Source organism: Lupinus angustifolius, chromosome LG11 (assembly GCF_001865875.1).
Source record: "Lupinus angustifolius cultivar Tanjil chromosome LG11, LupAngTanjil_v1.0, whole genome shotgun sequence".
NCBI lineage: Eukaryota > Viridiplantae > Streptophyta > Magnoliopsida > Fabales > Fabaceae > Lupinus > Lupinus angustifolius.
The window spans coordinates 20,641,909-20,661,587 of NC_032019.1; the positions used below are offsets into that span (position 1 = coordinate 20,641,909).

Consider the following 19,679-nt stretch of genomic DNA (forward strand, 5'->3'; position numbering starts at 1 on the left):
ATATATATATTTGTACTATGATATTCTAATGTTATCTGGGTAGTCACCTCTCCATTTTAATAAAATAGATCTTACATTGGACTTACCTGCCTAAGGGTTTCTCTATATCAAGCCAATAAATCATACTAACTAATAGTAATTATTATTTTTTTGATAGATAATAAAAAATTAATGGCATAATTTACTAGTTTGGTATAGAAAAATAGAGAAATATTGGTATAGAAAATCTGCACTCAAGTTGCATAACTATAATAAAAGCTCAATGTGTAACTCATCATTGTTCTGAGTTAGCCGAAACTATTTGGTCAATATTAATTCTTCCTCACAATCTATATTTTAATATGAAGGCTAAATTGTCCCAAATAAGGTTCACAACTTTAAGGCATGCATTTTGCTTTAATAGTTGTAAAATTAAATAAATTACTATTTGAGTGATTCATCGTTTTTCTAAATTGGCTAGAAGGGAATAGAAGTTGTTATCTCATCCCGATACTCTCTAACTCAAAATGAAGGTCAAGTCACCCTTAATTAAGTAAGGTTCCTCTTCCCTAAGGGCATGCATTTTGTTAAGCCAATATCACAAAACATGATATTATGCATACATAATGCTTTAGTAATGTGATGGGCACGAAAACAACAAGCTATGCACACTCAGTACAATAACAGTATCAACTGGTACATGAAAATAAGAGAGAATGGAATATGTTTGAATGAGAAGAATGAAAAGGAATGAATCTTGTTGTATTGAAAATGTATAGAATATTAATAAGAACTTTACATCAACAATGATACAAACTTTGCTATTTATAGCTTCAACATACTAACTAACTTTCTATGTACAGAAATACTATTCAAAAACTAACAAGGCTGAAATTATTCCTATTTCAACACTCCTCCTTAATTCAGTTTTCATTCACTTTCCTTTACTCCAATATGCAATCTAAGTTTATCAAATATTTCCTTCTTCAAAGGCTTTGTAAGCACATCAGCTTATTGATTTTCAGAATTGCAAAACTCCAATCTTATCTTCCCATTACTCACTAGATCCCTTATGTAGTGGAATCTTGTTTCTATGTGTTTACTCCTCCCATGAGCTATTGGATTCAAAGCAAGATTGATTGCTTATTTGTTGTCCACTATCAGTAGAATATCATTTTCTGTTTTCATTCTTAACTCCTCTAATAAAGCCTTCATCCAAATAGCTTGACAAGCACACATACAAGTTGCTATATATTCACTTTCACATGTGGTACTATTTCTATCTGATTTATCAGCACACCAACCTGCATTAGAGAAGCATGCAATCTCACTATCGCTCTTGTTGTTCTGCTTGGTAGGAAACATAATCCCAAGTCCAGTTGTTCCTCTTAGATACCTCAACACTCTCTTTACTGTAGTGAGATGAGATTGTTGGGGATTTTCCGTAAATCTACTTGTCAGGCCAACCCCATAAGTAATATCAGGTCTGGTATTACATATGTACCTCAATGAGCCAATCATCTGTCTGAACAAAGTTTTATCAACTTGTTTCTCTTCTTTTGTTTAGCTGCAAACTGTGTTAGTTTCTACAGGGGTGGATGTTATGTTGCATTCCAACATTTGAAATATTTTTAATACATCAATAGTGTATTTACTTTGATGCATAAATGTTCAAACCTTGTCTTCTTGAACTCAATGCCTAGGAAGTATGCCAATTCACCAAGATCAATCATTTCAAATTCTGATTGCATTTGTTGTTTGAAGGTTGAAGTATCATAAGAATTTCTACTTGTTATAAGTATATCATCCACATAGAGGTACACAATGAGAAGCTATGACTTGCTCTTACCCTTCACATAGACACCATGCTTAGTGGTGTACTTCAAGAAGCCAAATTGTTTTAGGAATGCATCAATCCTCTTGTTCTATGCTCTTGGAGCCTGTTTAAGTCCACACAAGGCCTTATGCAGCTTATACACAAGTTCTTATTTTCCACTTGCTTCAAATCCTGGTGGTTGAGTCACAAATACTTCATTTTCTATGGGTCTATTTAAGAAAGCAGACTTCACATCCATTTGATGGATTTCCCAACTATTATAGCTTGCCATAACAACCACTAATCTCATTCTAGCCTTGCTACAGGAGCAAAAAACCTCATCATAGTCAAGTTATTTCTTTTGTAGAAAGCCTTTTGCCACCAATCTAACTTTGTGTTTAGTTACCTCGCCATTTGGATTCAATTTGGTTTTGTAAACCCACTTCACTTTTATGGCTCTCTTCCCTCTTGGAAATTGAACTAAACTCCATGTGTTGTTTCTATTTATTGATCTCAACTCTTCCTCCATTGCCTCAATCCAGTTTGGTTGCTTTAGAGCTTCTTCTAAACTTACTAGTTTTATTTCAGCCAGTAATGCCATATGTACAAAGTCACCATCTTCTACGATGCTTGAATCAGAGAGCACCTTATAGTCACTCAACTTTGAAGGTGTTTGTCTGTGTCTATGAGATGTAGGAGTATTTTTGATTGGCACTGCCACTAGATTGTTATATATCATGGTCTCGTCTATGACACTCTCTTCATTTTATTCAAGTTGTAGTAGTGTCTCTTTTCCATTTCCTTCACTCCTAAAGTTCCAATTCCAACCCTGAATTTCATCAAACTTCAAGTCTCTACTCATAATCACTTTGTTCTTCTTTAGATCAAACACTTTATAAGCACTAGTAAAGTGATATCCCAAGAACATAAGTTTTTCTCTCCTTTCATCTAGCTTCCTCCTCCTTGCTTCAGGGACATGCTTGTATCAAATGCATCCAAATATATTGAAGTGACCACATATGATTTAACGCATATCCAAGCTTCTTCTAATTTCTTCTCATCCAACCTTTTGGTTGGACATCTATTGAGTATATGTACTGCAGTGAAACAAAACCTCACCCAAAATATCTTGGGTAAGCTCTTAGTTCTTAGCATGCACCTAGCCATATTAAGTATGGTTCTATTTTCCCTATCTGTTGTTTCATGAGTGTAAAATTATGCTAATTTTGCATTGCATTTAACTTGCATTTTAGGACATAATTAAGACTTTAGGAATGTTTTTAGCTTTTATTTATCTTGTTTGGATTGAGCGGGTGTTTTTGGCTATGGTGTGCAGTTTGGATTAAATGAAGCCAAAAAGAGTATAGATTGGGTGCAAGAAGATATAATTCAGGTGTTTTTAGATTTGTTTTGTTAGGCTTAGTCCAATAATTTGTAATTAGGATAAATGAGGATTCTCCTTCAAGGATTGAACACACTTTATACTTTACATTACAATTCTCTAATTTAGAATTTGGTATTCTCTTTTCCATTATGAGTGAGTAATTCTCTTTGTTTCTAGGATTGGGGTTATGCCCTTTTATATTCAATAAACACTTGTTCTTACTTCTATTTTATTGACTGTTGTGATTTGATTCATTAAACTAAGTTTTATTCGTGTGAGTTGTTTGGCCAACAAATTACACTTCTTAGATACATTGGGGAAGGACCGAGGGATGAACCCAACTATCCGACCATTCAATTATTCAAACTAGAATCCTGATTCACGAGAGTAGTCTTAGGATTCTCGGGGGTTTCTTGAATTCACATTGGGTTGCTACGAAGCAATTGGATAGAAAGATCCAAGTAAATGATTCAATAGATAATTGTACCATGAGAGTAGGTGCGAGTTCAATTGAGTACATGTGTTGAATCTCAAGAGAGGATGACACATATAAAGAGCAATTCACCCTCACAACTTAAAGTTCATAAAAAGGAGGAAAATAAGGATTTACGAGTGTAAATGCGGTAACCCTTATCCTAGGAACTATTCATAAATTAGATGTTAATTACTTTTAATATTTTCTTAATTATTCTTGTCAATTACTCAATTGTCCTAAATTCAATTTTATTCATTATTTGAGTTAAGTATAAATTAATTGTTATAATTAAAAGAATTTTTCAGTCCCCGTGGGATTAATATTTTATTACTTGACGATATAATCATACACTTGCGATTGACCCTATCAAGTTTTTGGCATCGCTGCTGGGAATTGTGTCAAAATTTCTTTAATTCTCAATTAATTCATTACTTTTCTATAGTGTATTATGTGTTTTCCTTTTTCTTGGTACCTCTACAAGTTTCCCATTTGGTTTATGCAAAGTTCGAATTACTACACAGAGTCAAAAAGGACTTTTCATAGAAGAAGAAGGCAACAAAGAGAAATAGCAAGAAAAAGATGTGCGCATGTGCAAATAATGGTTGAACTTGATGAAAAACCACTTCGCAAGTATGCAGCCCCTAATGCTCATAGTTCATGTCCTGGAAAAATCTACCCAACTATTGAGGCAGAGAACTTTTCTTTGCCATCTGCTCTGATCCAAATGGTGATGCAAAACCAATTTGGAGGAGGAGCCCATGAAGATATGAATGCCCATATTTATCAGTTCCTGGAATTCTATGAGTGTAAGGATCCATGGGGCTTCTGAAGATGTCATTCTTCTCCACATGTTTCCAGATTCCCTTTGAGACAGAACCAAGACGTGGGTAAGAAATCAAAATGCTGAAATTCAAGCAACATGACGAACATTGCAGGAGGGTTTTCTTAACAAATACTTTCCTCCTTCCAAAACTGTGCACGATAGGCACCTCATCCAAAACTCCAGTCAAAAGGATGGGGAGTCAATTACTGAAGCATGAGAAAGATTAAATGAGTTGACCAAAGCTTGCCCTCATCATGGTATTCCACTTTGGATGTTGGTTCAGAACTTCTACTATGGGCTAGACTTTCCATCACAACAACTGTTGGACTCTTCAGTAGGCGGTGCCTTTATGTACAAAGGAATTGATGCTGCTTCAAAGATCATAGAGAATATGGTTTCTAATCATCACCAATGGGAAAATGAGAGGAGTCATCATCCAATGAGAGACTTTGGTGCATAATATTTAGGAAATCAAATGTAAAAGGTAATTTCCACGCCGGAGAACCTTTCTCAAAGGTTTGGAAAGCTGGAAAAATATCCTGTTATTGGGTCTACAACTGCAACATGCAAGGGATATGGAGCAAAAGGGCATGAGTGGTATGAATGCAAATAATTCACTGAACTTGTACACGAATCTTGGGCCAATGAACAACCTGAATCATGCAATTACTATGAATACAAGGAGAGGAGCAGACAACAATTCAACCCACCATACAAGCAGAATAATCCCAACCTTTCTTGGAGGAGAAACAACACTCTAAATCATCAACATCAGGATGAGCAAAGTAATAGGAAACCTACAACACAGTTTCCATAGGTACAATCTGAAATGACAAATAGTCAAAGGATATCATCATGATTGACCTACTTAGTTTTGATGAAGACAAGGAGTTAAATGGAAGCTTGAAGACTTGAGCATCACCATAAACAACATACCGAAAACTCAAGGTCAACGTCGTAGAATTTAGGCTTCTTTTTATACTCTAGAGTCCTAAGATGCTTGCCTAGTATTGAGTTTAGGTTAGATAAACCTAAGATGGAAGTCTCACATAAAGTCTAAAATGAAAATCATATAGGTTGATGCATCACATCTAAATATATATATATATATATGATAAGTAAGACTCATGCATTTGCATTAGGAATACATGGTTTTGTGCATAAAGAAATCAATCCTTTCAAAAATCATGAGTCGCATGTTCTTTCATCATATAGAGTGTTTACCATACATTTAGGAAAAACCATTTTCACACATATTAATCGATTAACTCAATTGATAATCGATTAAATCTTGTTGAAATCCGTTAATCAATTAAGGAAAGGTGTAATCGATTAAAAGGAGTTACAATAGTTAAGCTCCCAGGATTTCTGGCTTATTAAACGATTAAGGAAGTTAATAATTGATTAAGCCATAACAGAAAAACTGTTTTAATAAACACATTAATCGATTAACTAGATATATAATCGATTAATATCAATTAGACTTAGTTATATACAAAAGTTGTTATTTTAAACAAAACACAGAGAGTTTTTAGAAAACAGATTTTGAATTTTCAATTCAGAGAAAGAGAGAAAAACTGAAAGTTTTCATTCATTTGAAAAACCTTGCTTAATTTTCGCATCTAGTTTTAGGACTGTTTATGAGAGTTCTGTCAATAGTTGTAGAGTTGAATTCAGAGTCTTTATCCGCACATTTCGTGTGCAAAGTAACTCGGCCAATTTTATGTTATTCAAGGATAATTCTTGTGGTGTGTTGGTATCATCACAATTGAGAATTAGTAGTCTTCACAAGGCAGAAAGTCTTGAATCGAGCGATAGTTTTGGCTGGGGCCAGATTCGCGAACAATGTAGTATTCTAGTAGGCGTTTAGAGTGGTCAAACCGAGCGTGTAGGCTCAACGGGTTCATGAAAGAAGATCTTGCTAGGTGTATTGGAAGTGTGGTTGTAATCAAACATACATTTCTGATAGTGAAGAAAATCTCCCAAATCAGCTGGGATGCTTGGATGTAGTTTGCAAGTTGACCCGCAAACGAAATAGGATAAAAATCCTTGAGCACATTTCTCTTTCCCTATCTCTTTTACAATTTTGTCTTTACTTGCTTTCTGTGTTTAATTACATTTTGTGATTAGTTCTAATTGTTGTTACTCTATGAATAATCAAGAATCAATCTAGGATAGTAAAGTTCAGAAATCATCAATGTTTTCATTGCAATAAAAGTCCGTTTTTCAAAGAATCAACAATCAGTATAATTAATTAACGAGCTAACTATAATTGATTAAATCAACTGTCATTAATTGATTAAATCAACTGTCATTAATCGATTAACCTTGTTATGAATCGATTAACTTCAACAACTTTGTATTCTACGCATAAATTAGAAAAGCGATATTAGTGATCTGCTACACCTATTCAACCCCCTCTAGGTGTATTTTACCTTACTGGTACCCAACAAGTGGTATCAGAGCTACTATGAAGGTGCTAGTTTGGTCGCTTAATCATTGATCATAGGGATTACCACTATGGGTTCCACTAACCCTTTCGGCGGTGATAGCGCATCCATCAACCACCCTCCGATTTTCAGTGGCGAGGGGTACGCCTACTGGAAGGTGCGTATGAGAATCTTTATTGAGGCAATCGACACGAAGATTTGGGATTCCATTGTCAATGGGCCTTTTACTCCACTACACTTGGTGGATGGTGAGCCTAAAGAAAAACCAAAAGGATTATGGACTGACGAAGAGAAACATAAAATCCAGCACAATCTTAAGGCAAAGAACATAATAACCTCTGCCTTATCATACGATGAATTCTTTAGGGTATCACAGTGCCAAAATACAAAGGAAATGTGGGATATTTTACAAGTAATCCACGAAGGCACAAGTGAAGTTAAGCGTGCAAGATTGAATGCGTTAACACATGAATGTGAGTTGTTTCGTATGTTTCAAAATGAATCCATAAGTGAAATGCAGAAAATATTCACTCATATTGTTAATCATTTAATTGCTTTAGATAAAAGTTTTGCTATTGGTGAACTTACTAACAAAGTGTTGCATTGTCTTGATAGGAAATGACATCCCAAGGTAACAACAATCATGGAATCAAAAGACTTAGATTCAATGCCTCTAGCAACTCTCTTCGGCAAACTCCAGAAGCATGAAATGGAGTTGGGGCGCTTAACCATGCATGAAGGTTCAGACAAAAGGAAACAGGGAATTTCTCTAAAAGCTACAGCGTCACAAGAACAAGAAGTTAGAGAGGACGAAGATTCTGAGTCTAATCTGAATTATGAAACCTTAACTCTCCTAGTTCGAAAATTTGGCAAATTTCTCAAGAAGAAGAAAACCGGGCAAATTTCTCGAGTGATTCAACCAGAAGGGGCTAAGCTCCCAAAAATCGCCTAATTTGTCATGAGTGTAGCAAATCGGGCCATATGAAATATCAATGCCCGAGTCACCTTAAGAAGGTTGAAAATGAAAAGAGCAACCCCCTGCAATTTAAATCCAAGAAGGTGAAAGTGCAAAGTGTCAAGAGAGCACTTAGCTTGCCTATGTTTTGATGAAGACAAAGGAATTAGTGAAAGCTTAAAGATAACTCAACAAATCAACATGCCAAAGATTTAAGAGCTTCATGCCTATACTAGAGTCTTAGATGTGTGTCTTAGTTATTGAGTCTAGGTTAGGTAGACCTAGATGCAAATCTCACAAAGTCTAAAAACTATCATAGCATTTACATGAGATATGCCATCTAGCTTATTATATGTTCATGCATTAATCATACATGTTATTTGTGCATTTAAGCATAATATAATAGTAAAACATGTATAGTTGATAAGGATAACATATAGGTAATTTACAAATTAACATCTTAACTGAAAATATGCCAGTTAATCATTAAGTAAAGCTTTAATCGATTAACATGAAAATAGTTTTAACAGTTTCAATAGATAACTGAAAAACAGAATTCAGTTACTCTTAAACAGCCCGTTAATCGATTAATAGGCAACATAATCGATTAAATGGGTGCAAAACAACTTTTCTATATAAACTGTGCTTTTACACCATGCTTCATACATTCATACATTCATTCATTGTTAGAATTGCTAAGTTGCATATTTTCGTATTCTTTGTATGTCATATAGGCAGAGAGAATTGCATGTGAGATTAGAGTGAGATAGTATCATGCTTAGAGATTAACATGTCATCCATTGCATGTGATTAAATTTTTCATCATTCTATCTTGTTCTTGCATGATTCTTTCATTATTGTTTAGAGATTTCTTAAGGGTAGAAATTACATGTTCTTCATGATTCTGATCTTATACATATTCTCGGTAATTGTGAGATCTGTATAGGATTTATAGCTTGTTCTTAGTTCTAATATTTGAGCTATTTTAGTGCTTCACATTACTCAGTTTTTTGTATTGTTTTTGTAACAAGGAAAGTCGTCTCTAGGTGTCGTACCACCAACGAGATTAGAGAGTCTTCACCAAGACTTGGAGGTCTTGAGTTTAGAACATACTCTTGGCTGAGGTCTTGAGTTTTTGTAAGATACATAGGCTTCAATTTTAGTGAAGAATCTCCCATACCAGAGGGGGGACTGGATAAAGTTTTGCAGTGGACCGCAAAACGAACCAGTATAAAAACCTTATTGCAGACTATTTCTTTCCCTTATCTCTTTACTGTTCTAAGTAGTTTTAAATTGCCTATTGTAGCTGATATTTTGGATATAGTATTACTTCCAAATAAAGATCATTTCTGTTCAAATTTTTCTGCTATATCATTTCTATATAATATGTAATTGGCTGTGTAATTAGGTCATTCAGAAACTGTTAATTTTGTGCGACTTAATTGATTAAATCATTGCTTTAATTGATTAACTGGGTGATTTTCCAGAATAGGAGTTTGGTGCGAATAGCGGTAAGTGGGAATCGCGACACCTATTCAACCCCCTTCTAGGTGTATTCTGTCACAAATACCTAACAAGTGGTATCGAAGCTAGTACGTCATGCTAGCTCAATTGTATATGCGTGATCCTTTAGGGAAATTAAATGGGTTCCACCAACCCTTTTGGCAGTGATGGCGCATCCGTTAACCACCCTCCTGTTTTTAGTGGCGAAGGATATGCCTACTAGAAAGTTCGCATGGAAATCTTTATAGAGGCCATCGACTTGGATATTTGGGAATCCATAGTCAACGGGCCCTTCATTCCACAACATTTAGTGGACAATGAACGGAAAGATAAACTGAAAAGTCTATGGACCGATAATGAACGCAAAAAGGTTCATTATAACCTGCATGCAAAAAATATCATCACATCGGCCCTATCCTATGATGAGTTCTTTCGGGTTTCGCAGTGCCAAAGTGTGAAAGAAATGTGGGACACTTTACAAGTGACTCACGAAGTCAAGTGTGCCAGGCTAAATGCCCTGACACATGAATATGAGTTGTTTCGAATGTTACCAAATGAATCTATCGGTGACATGAAAAAACGATTCACTCATATAGTTAAACATTTAGTTGCTTTAGATAAATTGTTTAACAAAGGAGAGCTTACTAACAAAGTTTTACACTGTCTTGATAGGAGATGGCAACTAAAAGTAATAGCTATTATAAACAAAGGAGAGCTTACTAACAAAGTTTTACGTTGTCTTGGTAGGAGATGGCAACCAAAAGTAACAGCTGTTATGGAATCAATGGATCTTGACTCCATGCCTTTGGCAACATTGTTCGGAAAACTTCAAGAGCATGAAATAGAGCTTGGACGCCTGACTATGCACGAAGAATCAGATCGTAAAAAGAAAAGTATATCTTTCAAGGCAACAACGTCTCCATCTACAGAAGAGAGATAAGAAGATGAATCTGATTCAGATGTGGATGAAGAAACTGTGAGCCTTCTCGTATGCAAATTCAGGAAATTCCTAAAGAAATGAGGCTTCAAACGTTTCCAGATGAAAGAAGCGCGATAGTCAACCGAGAAAGGCAAGAGTAAAGAGCGCTTCACTTGCCATGAATGTGGTAAGCCAAAACATATGAGGTTCTAATGTCCTACTTACTTCAAGAAGGTTGATTCAGATAAGTGCACTCCTCAGGACTTCAAATCGAAGAAAGCTTATATAGTATGGGATGTACCAGAGGAGGAGACAACATCGAGCACCTCAGATGAAGAGAAGACAACCAAGCTATGCTTAATGACAAGAACAGATGATGCTTTTTGCTCAAATTCGAAAGAGGTAAACGACGAGGTATATTCTGACACCTCATCTACTTCATCTGATGATTCTCCTCCTTATGGTGATTTGTATAATGCGTGTGTCTAATTGCATGATGAGTTAAAGAAATTAGCTAGGATTAGTTCCGATAGAAAAAGAGTAATCCTGCTAAATGAACAAAAAATAGTTTCATTACAAAAAGAATTAGATGAACTAAAATTGGAAAATGAAACATTATATTTGATCTATTCTTGTAATGCATGCAATTGCTCTAAAGATAATTTATGTCAATCAACTATATATAATTCTTGCGATAAATTGATAAACAAAAATTTGAGATTAAACGAAAAACTCGCAAAACTCACAGAGAGTCAAAACATGTGAGACCTTATGCTTAATAAAACCAGTAATATTGGTGACCATATTGGGCTAGGATAAATTCCCCCTACTCGTAGGAGAAGACCATGTAGGAGACCTATTAATCGACATAATAAGAAATTTTTTAATAAAAAGGTTCCTACATGCTTTTATTGTGGCACTCATGGCCACACTTCCTACTCTTGTTATATTAGAAAATATGGTATACCTAGTGGCGTGTATGTATGGATGAAAAAGGGAGATAGCTCCCCAGTTACTACCAGAAAAGGACCCAATAACTTGGGTACCTGAAAAAAGCAAGTGATCTATGTTTTGCAGGTATGTCTACGAGCACATGGACAACATTTATATCTTGATAGTGAATGCTCGAGACATATGACAGGAGATAGATCAAAATACCTAGATCTATCCTTGCAAGAAAAGGGGTTTGTCACGTATGGAGACAACAACAAAGGGAAGATACTTCGCACCATAACAATTGGCAACTCATATCAGGTTGTGATCGAAAATGTGTTATATGTTGAAGGCTTGGAACATAACCTCTTGAGTATCAGCCAACTATGTGATAAAGGTAACCGCGTATCTTTTGAATCTGAGTGTTGTATTATTCGTGAAAATATATCTAATATAGTTAAGTTTGTCGGATATCGTATAAATAATATCTATATGGTTAATCTGGAGGATGTCACTACTCTATTTTCAAAATGTTTTATATCTAAAGAGGATGACATTTGGCTTTGGCATAAACGTGTCGCTCATATTTACATAAAGCATCTAGATAAATTGTCTAAAAATAATTTGGTTGATGGACTACCAAAACTTGACTTTAAAACTCAAGAAACTTGTGAGACTTATGAAAGATGTAAACAAGTTAAAACTCTTTTGCTAAAAAGAATGTGATATCCACAACAAGCCGTTTGGAGCTTCTCCACATGGACTTGTTTGGACCATCACAGGTTATGAGTTTTTGTGGTAGCTTTTATGCTTGAATGATTGTTGATGATTTCTCTAGATTAACATGGACATTGTTTCTATCGTCCAAGAGCGATGCTTTTAAGTCTTTCAAAAACTTTGCCAAGCAAATCCAAAACCAGTTTAATCATAAGATAGTATATTTTCGATCCGATCATGGTAGCGAATTTGAAAACCATTTATTTGATAAATATTGTAATAAATATGGTATTATGCATCAATTCTCAGCCCATCGTACCCCTCAACAAAATGGAGTTGCTGAGAGGAAGAATCGAGTCTTAGAGGATCTTGCTAGAACCATGCTAAGTAAAAGCAAGGTTCCTAAATATTTTTGGGCTGATGCAGTGCATACAGCTTGCTGTGTGATTAATCATATACTCTTGAGGCCTACTTTTTCAAAAACTCCTTATGAACTTTTAAAAGGCCGAAAACCTAATATTGCTTATTTTCATGCTTTTGGTTGTAAATTCTTTATATTAAATAATGGAAAAAGAGCTTTAAGTAAATTTGATTCAAAAGCTGATGTGGGTATATTTTTGGGGTATTCATTGCATAGAAGAGTCTGTGCATTTCCATTTTGACGAATCTTCTCCAAAAGAGAAGAGGAAGGTATTTTTTTGATGATGTTGCAGGTGCTTTGGAAGAAGCATACTCTAAGGACATGGAACGGGACAAAGAAGCAGAAGCAGAGCAAACTGTACAAGATGAGCATCAGGACCTGCCAATCGCGTGGAAGACCAAGAAGGATCATCCACTCCATAAAGTGATAGGTGATATAACTACGGGAGTGGTAACCCTTAGCTCTTTATGTAACTTTTGTAACTTTGTTGCTTTTGTATCTCAAATCGAGCCTAAGACCATCGATGAGGCCATTGAGGATGTGCAATGGGGTATAACTATGCAAGAAGAGCTAAACGAGTTCGAGCGTAATAATGTATGGGACTTGGACCCTAAGTCTAAAGAACATCCAGTGATTGGTACTAGATGGGTCTTTCGTAATAAATTGGATGAATCTGGCTTGATAATCAGAAATAAAGTTCGCTTAGTAGCTAAAGGCTACAACTAGGAGGAGGGCATCGATTATGATGAGACCTACGCTCTTGTAGCCAGATTAGAGGCCATAAGGATGATTTTATCATTTGCATCGATTATGAATTTCAAGCTCTTTCAAATGAATGTCAAAAGCGCCTTCTTAAATGGCTACATTCAAGAGGGGGTATATGTAGATCAACCTCTCGACTTTGAAAATTTTAAATATCTGAACCATGCGTGTAAGCTCAAAAAGGCCCTTTATGGCCTGAAACAAGCTATCGGGGCTTGGTATGATAGATTGAGCTCTTCCCTCTTGGAAAAAAGGTTCGTGAGGGCTATGGTTGATACTACCCTCTTTATATGTAGATTAGATAATCATGTGCTTGTAGTTCAAATATATGTTGATGATATAATCTTCGGATCTACTAATGACATTCTTTGTAAAGAATTTTCTGAGATGATGCAGGGTGAATTTGAGATGCCGATGATGGGTGAGTTGACCTTCTTTCTTTGACTTCAAATCAAACAAATGGAAAGCGACATCTTCATTCATCAATCGAAATATGTCAAGGAGTTACTAAAGAAGTTTGATATGGAAAAGTGTAAAAAGGATTCAACACCTATGGCGTCCGCATGCTATCTAGATAAATATGAAAAGGGAAAAGCAATCGAGGTAACCAAATATCGTGGGATTATCAGCTCATTATTGTATTAAACTGTGAGTCGCCCCGATATTATGTTTAGTGCTTGTATGTGTGCTATATTTCAAGCTTTGCCTAAAGATTCACATTATACTGCTGTAAAACGCATCATGAGATATTTAAAAGGAACAACTAATATGGGATTATGGTATCCTAGGGATGCCTCATTATCCTTGGTAGGGTATTCCGATTTTTTGGGATGTAAGTTGGAGTGGAAACGCACTAGTGGGACTTGTCATTTACTTGGTAGTTCCTTAGTTGCATGGCACAACAAAAAGCAAGTGTGTGTTGCTTTGTCCACCACCAAAGTGGAATAAATTGTCGCCAGTGTGTGTTGTAGTCAAATCCTTTGGATGAAGCGGGAACTTAAGGACTTTGGACTTAACCTAGAAAAGATTCCTACAAAATGTGATAATACAAGTGCCATAAACCTATCCAAGAATCCTGTTTTGCATTCTAGAACCAAACATATTGAAATTAGACATCATTTCTTGTCTGACCATGTACAAAACGGAGATTGTGTGCTTGAATTTGTTGAAACTACTAAGCAATTGGCTGATATTTTCACCAAGTCTATCTCACAAGATACTTTCTATGTTCTTCGTAGAGAACTTGGAATCCTTGATGAAAATTATCTTGATTAAAATTGTCTAAAAATGTTATTATATGCTTCGCATGATTAATATCTTATATGCTTCAAAATGTATATTTGTTGTGAATGCATTATATTCCTATTATGACTCATGATCTTGTATGAAATTGTATATGTGTTTGAGTAAAAAAATTGCTTGATAAATGTTAGAAATCTTTGCTTGCTTTTAAAACCCAAAAACATCTTGATTCTACAAATCTGATGTTAGTTAATCAATTAACTATCTTTCTTAATCGATTAAAATGAGTTATAGTAGCAAACATTTCATTTTTCACAAAATTTAATCGTTTAAGATTCATTTTAATTGATTACATGGGCTCATTTTCTGAAAACCTGGAATTTTAACACTGTTTAATCGATTAAATGTAGTACTTAATCGATTACGGTAGCACATGTATTAGAATCAGTAGCGTTTTTGTCACTTTTTCAAACCCTTTCTTCCTTATTTTCTCTAAAAATCTCAAATGCAAAGAACAAATTCGAAATCTTAGCTTAATAGAAGAATTAAACCTCACCTTTACCCATTTTGCATCTCAATTCATCCAATTTGTTTCTCTATTTCTCAAGAAACCTCATTCCCAATTCCAAATCCTAAGCTTTAGGTTCCCTCCCTTATCCTTCTTCTCCTCTCATTACTCACGGTTTTCAATCAACAATGGAAAGAGGACGTTCGAAGAGGTTCAAGACAACAGCTCAACGCACTCGTAGGCCTCCTACTATTTCATCTTCAAATCTGAACGTGAGACACGACCGTGGAGATCCCTACTACTCACTCATACTTTAGGAGACCTAGTTGTCCAAAATTATGGGAAGGAAACCCACCTACATAAGGTATGCTGATCTTACTTGGATGGCGGAATATAATTTCGAGTTTCCGCAAGGTATGCAAGCTTAGGAAGCTATAATGTTTTTGGATTAATGGGTAATCTATATGCTTTGATTAGGGAATTTTACGCTAACTTCCGTTATAAGGATGGTAGACATTGGGCTATGATTTCGGGAAATCTGTTTGAGATGGATAGTGACATTTTTATGAATGTGGGTGGCTTATCCACTACTGGTGTTAGCCTAGGTGATTGTGAATGGCTTGCTGATTTCGATGCTGCTGAGGTATATAAATCATGTCTGAGAGGTCCCCATCTGTATGTCAAGGGAGAACTGACTATAGTTGGTTCTTTATCGGTAGAGAATAGATTGCTTCACTATTTGATTGCATATACTTTAATCCAGAGAAACACTAATCATTGTCAACCTACTCTTAATGACCTGAAATTTATGTATGTTGTGAAGGAGAATATAATGGTTAATCGGCTTGAAGAAACTCTGAAGGTCATGTATAATATCTCTACATCACAATCCAAATTGCTTCCCTACAATATCTTCATATCGAGAATTATTGGCTATCTGCATATTGATGTATCTGACACCGTCATCACAGAGACTTTTGACAAAGATCACCTTGTTGGTGAAAGCCTTATCCATAAGATGTGTATCTACAAGTATGGAAGTACTTGGCAATACCAGGAAGATTTCACTCCCGTGGATTTGGAGCTATCTGATGATGAGGATCAGGCTGGTTCAAATCAGCATAATGCAGAAACTCAGGGGAGCCATTTGGAACTATGTCGTAGGAATCATCATTTGGATTAGCTAAGTTGGATGTCGTGGAGAAAAGGCTGAACAATAGGATGGACTTACACTTTTAGTCTTTGAAGGACTCCTACCATACTGATTTGGAACAATTTGAGGAGCATCAGGTTGCTTACATCGACAACCACTATTAGGCTGTGAGGAGCTTTGTCCAGAACACTGCTGAGGCACAGAATGAGAGGTTTTGTACAAAATTTGAGAAGCTGAGATTCCTCACCTGGGGTGATAGTAGTCTGACCGTACCTGATGATAGAGATCATCTGCCACATCCATAGATTAGAAGTCCTTAGACCTTAGATCACCTTAGGTTTAGTCCTTCTGTATGGCTAATTTTCATAATTTTATGCTGCTTTGTAATTTCGAGACATATTTTCTCTATGCTTTTTGGCTTGTAACTCTAACTATCTACTTTTGCTGCACTATAGTGACTTGATATGCATGCCATTTGAACTTAAATCATTTCTATTGTGGTTTTAATTTGCTTACATAACACTTCTATCTATGTCAAATATAGCCTGATTGCATGTTTAATGGTTCTTATACATATTCTTGGTAATTGTGAGATTTGTATAGGGTTTATAGCTTGTTCTTAGTTGTAATATTTGAGCTATTTTAGTGCTTCACATTACTCTATTTTTTGTGTTGTTTTTATAAAAAGGAAAGTCGTCTCTTGGTGTGGTACCACCAACGAGATCAGAGAGTCTTCACCAAGACTTGGAGGTCTTGTGTTTAGAAGGTACTCTTGGCTGGGGCTGGATTGTAGGAAAGGTTTTCCTAGGTGATTAGGTAAGGTCAAACCAAGGTAGAGGTTCTAGGAATTCAAGAAGGTAGCGTTCAATATATTGTAATTGGAAGTGTGTATGTAAGATACATTGGCTTCAATTTTAGTGAGAAAATCTCCCAGATTAGGGGGAGGACTGGATGTAATTTTGCAGTGGACCACAAAACGCACCAGTATAAAAACCTTGTTGCAGGTTGTTTCTTTCCCTTATATCTTTACTGTTTTAAGTAGTTTTCAATTGCCTATTGTAGCTGATATTTTGGATATAGTATTACTACCAAATAAAGATCATTTCTGTTCAAATTTATTTGCTATATCATTTATGTATAATCTATAATTGGCTGTGTAATTGAGCCATTCAGGAACTGTTAATTCTGTGTGACTTAATCGATTAAGTCATTGCTTTAATCGATTAACTAGGTGATTTTCCAGAATAGGGTTTTGGTGCGAATAGCGATAAGTGGGAACTGCGACACCTATTCAACACCCCCCCCCTTCTAGGTGTATTTTGTCAATGATACCTAACAAAAGGCTTATATAGTTTGGGATGTACCGGAGGATGAAAAAACAACTAGCACATCCAATGAGGAGGAGACCGCCAAGCTATACTTAATGGCAAACACTCACGAAATTGGCCGCACAAGTGATCAAGATGACACAAGTGAGGTACAATATTCTAACACTTCTTCATGCTCTAATAATCTCCTACTTACGATGAATTATATAGTGTTTTTGTTGAGTTACATGAGGAACTAAAGAAACAAGATAAGGTAAATATAGATAGGAAACGAGTCATCATGTTGCATGAAAATAAAATAAATAAAAGGCAAGAGGAATTGAATGAAATAAAATTAGAAAATGAGACTCTAGATCTTATTTACTCTTCTGCCTCATGTAGTTGCACCACTAAGTTAATTGAGACTCCTATATATGATCAATGTGATGTTTTGAATGCTGAAATTTCCGACTTAAAGGATAAATTAGCAAAGTTCACATATAGTAGTCATAATCTGGACAACTTACTTGCTTCATCTAGAAACGTAGGTAATCATGAAGGTCTAGGCTATAAACCAAAGAATAGAAGATAACCATATAGAAGACAAGTAGCTCATATGCATAATAGTTTGAATCATAAGATGCCTACTTGTTTTTATTGTGGTAAATATGGACATACATCTATATCATGCTACATTATAATATATGGTTTGCCAAGTGGCAAATATGTATGGATGTAAAAACAACAAGACTCTTTGATTACTAACAACCAGGGACCCAATATACCTTGGGTACCTAAACAAGCCAAGTAATATTTTTTTGCAGGTATGCCTTCAGATACAAGGAAAACACCAATATTTGATATTGAATTTTCAAGGCATATGACGAGTGTTCGATCAAAAATACTTGATCTAACACTCAAGGATAAAGTAAATTAAATGAGTAGTAGAATATCAAGTATTCAAACAAGGTACGAGATGGACAAATGCTAAGAAGAGATAACAACTAATGCATCATCCTAAAATTTCAACAAGGATGAAAGAGGTAAAGCTAAAGAGGTAACAAAATATCGAGACTAAATTGATCCATCACTATATCTAACTATTAGCAGTCCTGATATCATGTTTAATGTATCTAAAGAATCACATGTTGCGGCTATTAAACGAATCATGAAGTATCTAAAACTTGATCTTGAATACATTCTATTAAGTGATATATGTTTTGAATGTATGTTTCCTATGCTCAAATTGTCTTCATGAATATTTGTATGCTTCTTTAGTGTGTCATATACCTATTAGGATTAGTATCGTATGAACAACACTTTTGCATACTCTAGAAATCTACAAGATGCACTAAAATATGAGATAGTTCTATCAATAATCGAATGTTCCGTGTTTTAATCGATTAATTTGAGTTCTAGTCACCAGAATAAATTTTCATCTTGATTTTTAATCGATTAACGCACGTATTAATTGAAACTGCAAAGTGTCAAGATAGCACTATTAGATTGCCTATGTTTTGATGAAGACAAGGATTTAGTGAAAGCTTGAAGATAGCTCAACAAATCAACATGCCAAGGACTCAAGAGCTTCATGTCTAGACTAGAGTCGTAACTAGAGTCATTATTAGTAGTCTTAGATATGTGTCTTAGTTATTGAGTCTAGGCTAGGTAAACCTAGATGCAAATCTCACAAGTTTTAAAAACAATCATATCATTTACATGAGACATGTCATTTAGATTATTATATGTTCATGCATTCATCATACATGTTATTTGTGCATCTCAGGCATAACATAATGGTAAAACATGTATAGTTGATAAGCATAACATATAGGTAGTTTACCATTTAATCTTTCAGCTGAAAAATATGCCAATTAATCGATTAAGCAAGGCGTTAATTGATTAATGGGAAATCAGTTTTAACAAATAACTGAAAAACATAATTCAGTTATTCTCAACAGCCTATTAATCGATTAAAAGAGTACTTAATCGATTAACGGGGCGTCTAACAACTTTTCTATATAAATTGTGTTTTACACCATGCTTCATAGATTCATTCATTCATTTTTAGATTTGCTAAGTTGAATATTTTTCATGCTCATTGTGTGTCATATAGGCAGAGAGAAATGCATGTGAGATAGTGAGAGATAGTATCATGCTTAGGATTTAAAATGTCATCCAATTGCACGTGATTAAATGTGTTCATCATTCTATCTTTTCTAGCATGATTCTTACATTTCTTTTAGAGATTTCTTAGGGTAGAAATTATATGTTTCTGTATAATTCTGAACTTGTATATATTCTTGTTAATTTGTGAGATTTGTATAGGGTT

The 19,679-nt window shown here is 35.1% G+C and overlaps 1 long non-coding RNA gene across 1 annotated transcript in view; it reads left to right on the top strand.

Annotated features, from left to right (window-relative positions):
* The window catches only part of LOC109360159, a 16,281-nt gene extending 3,928 nt beyond the window's left edge, over positions 1-12,353 (top strand). The window contains exons 2-3 of the long non-coding RNA XR_002109125.1: positions 7,353-7,358; positions 12,343-12,353. This is a non-coding gene — a long non-coding RNA (uncharacterized LOC109360159). The remainder of the gene's footprint in view (positions 1-7,352; positions 7,359-12,342) is intronic.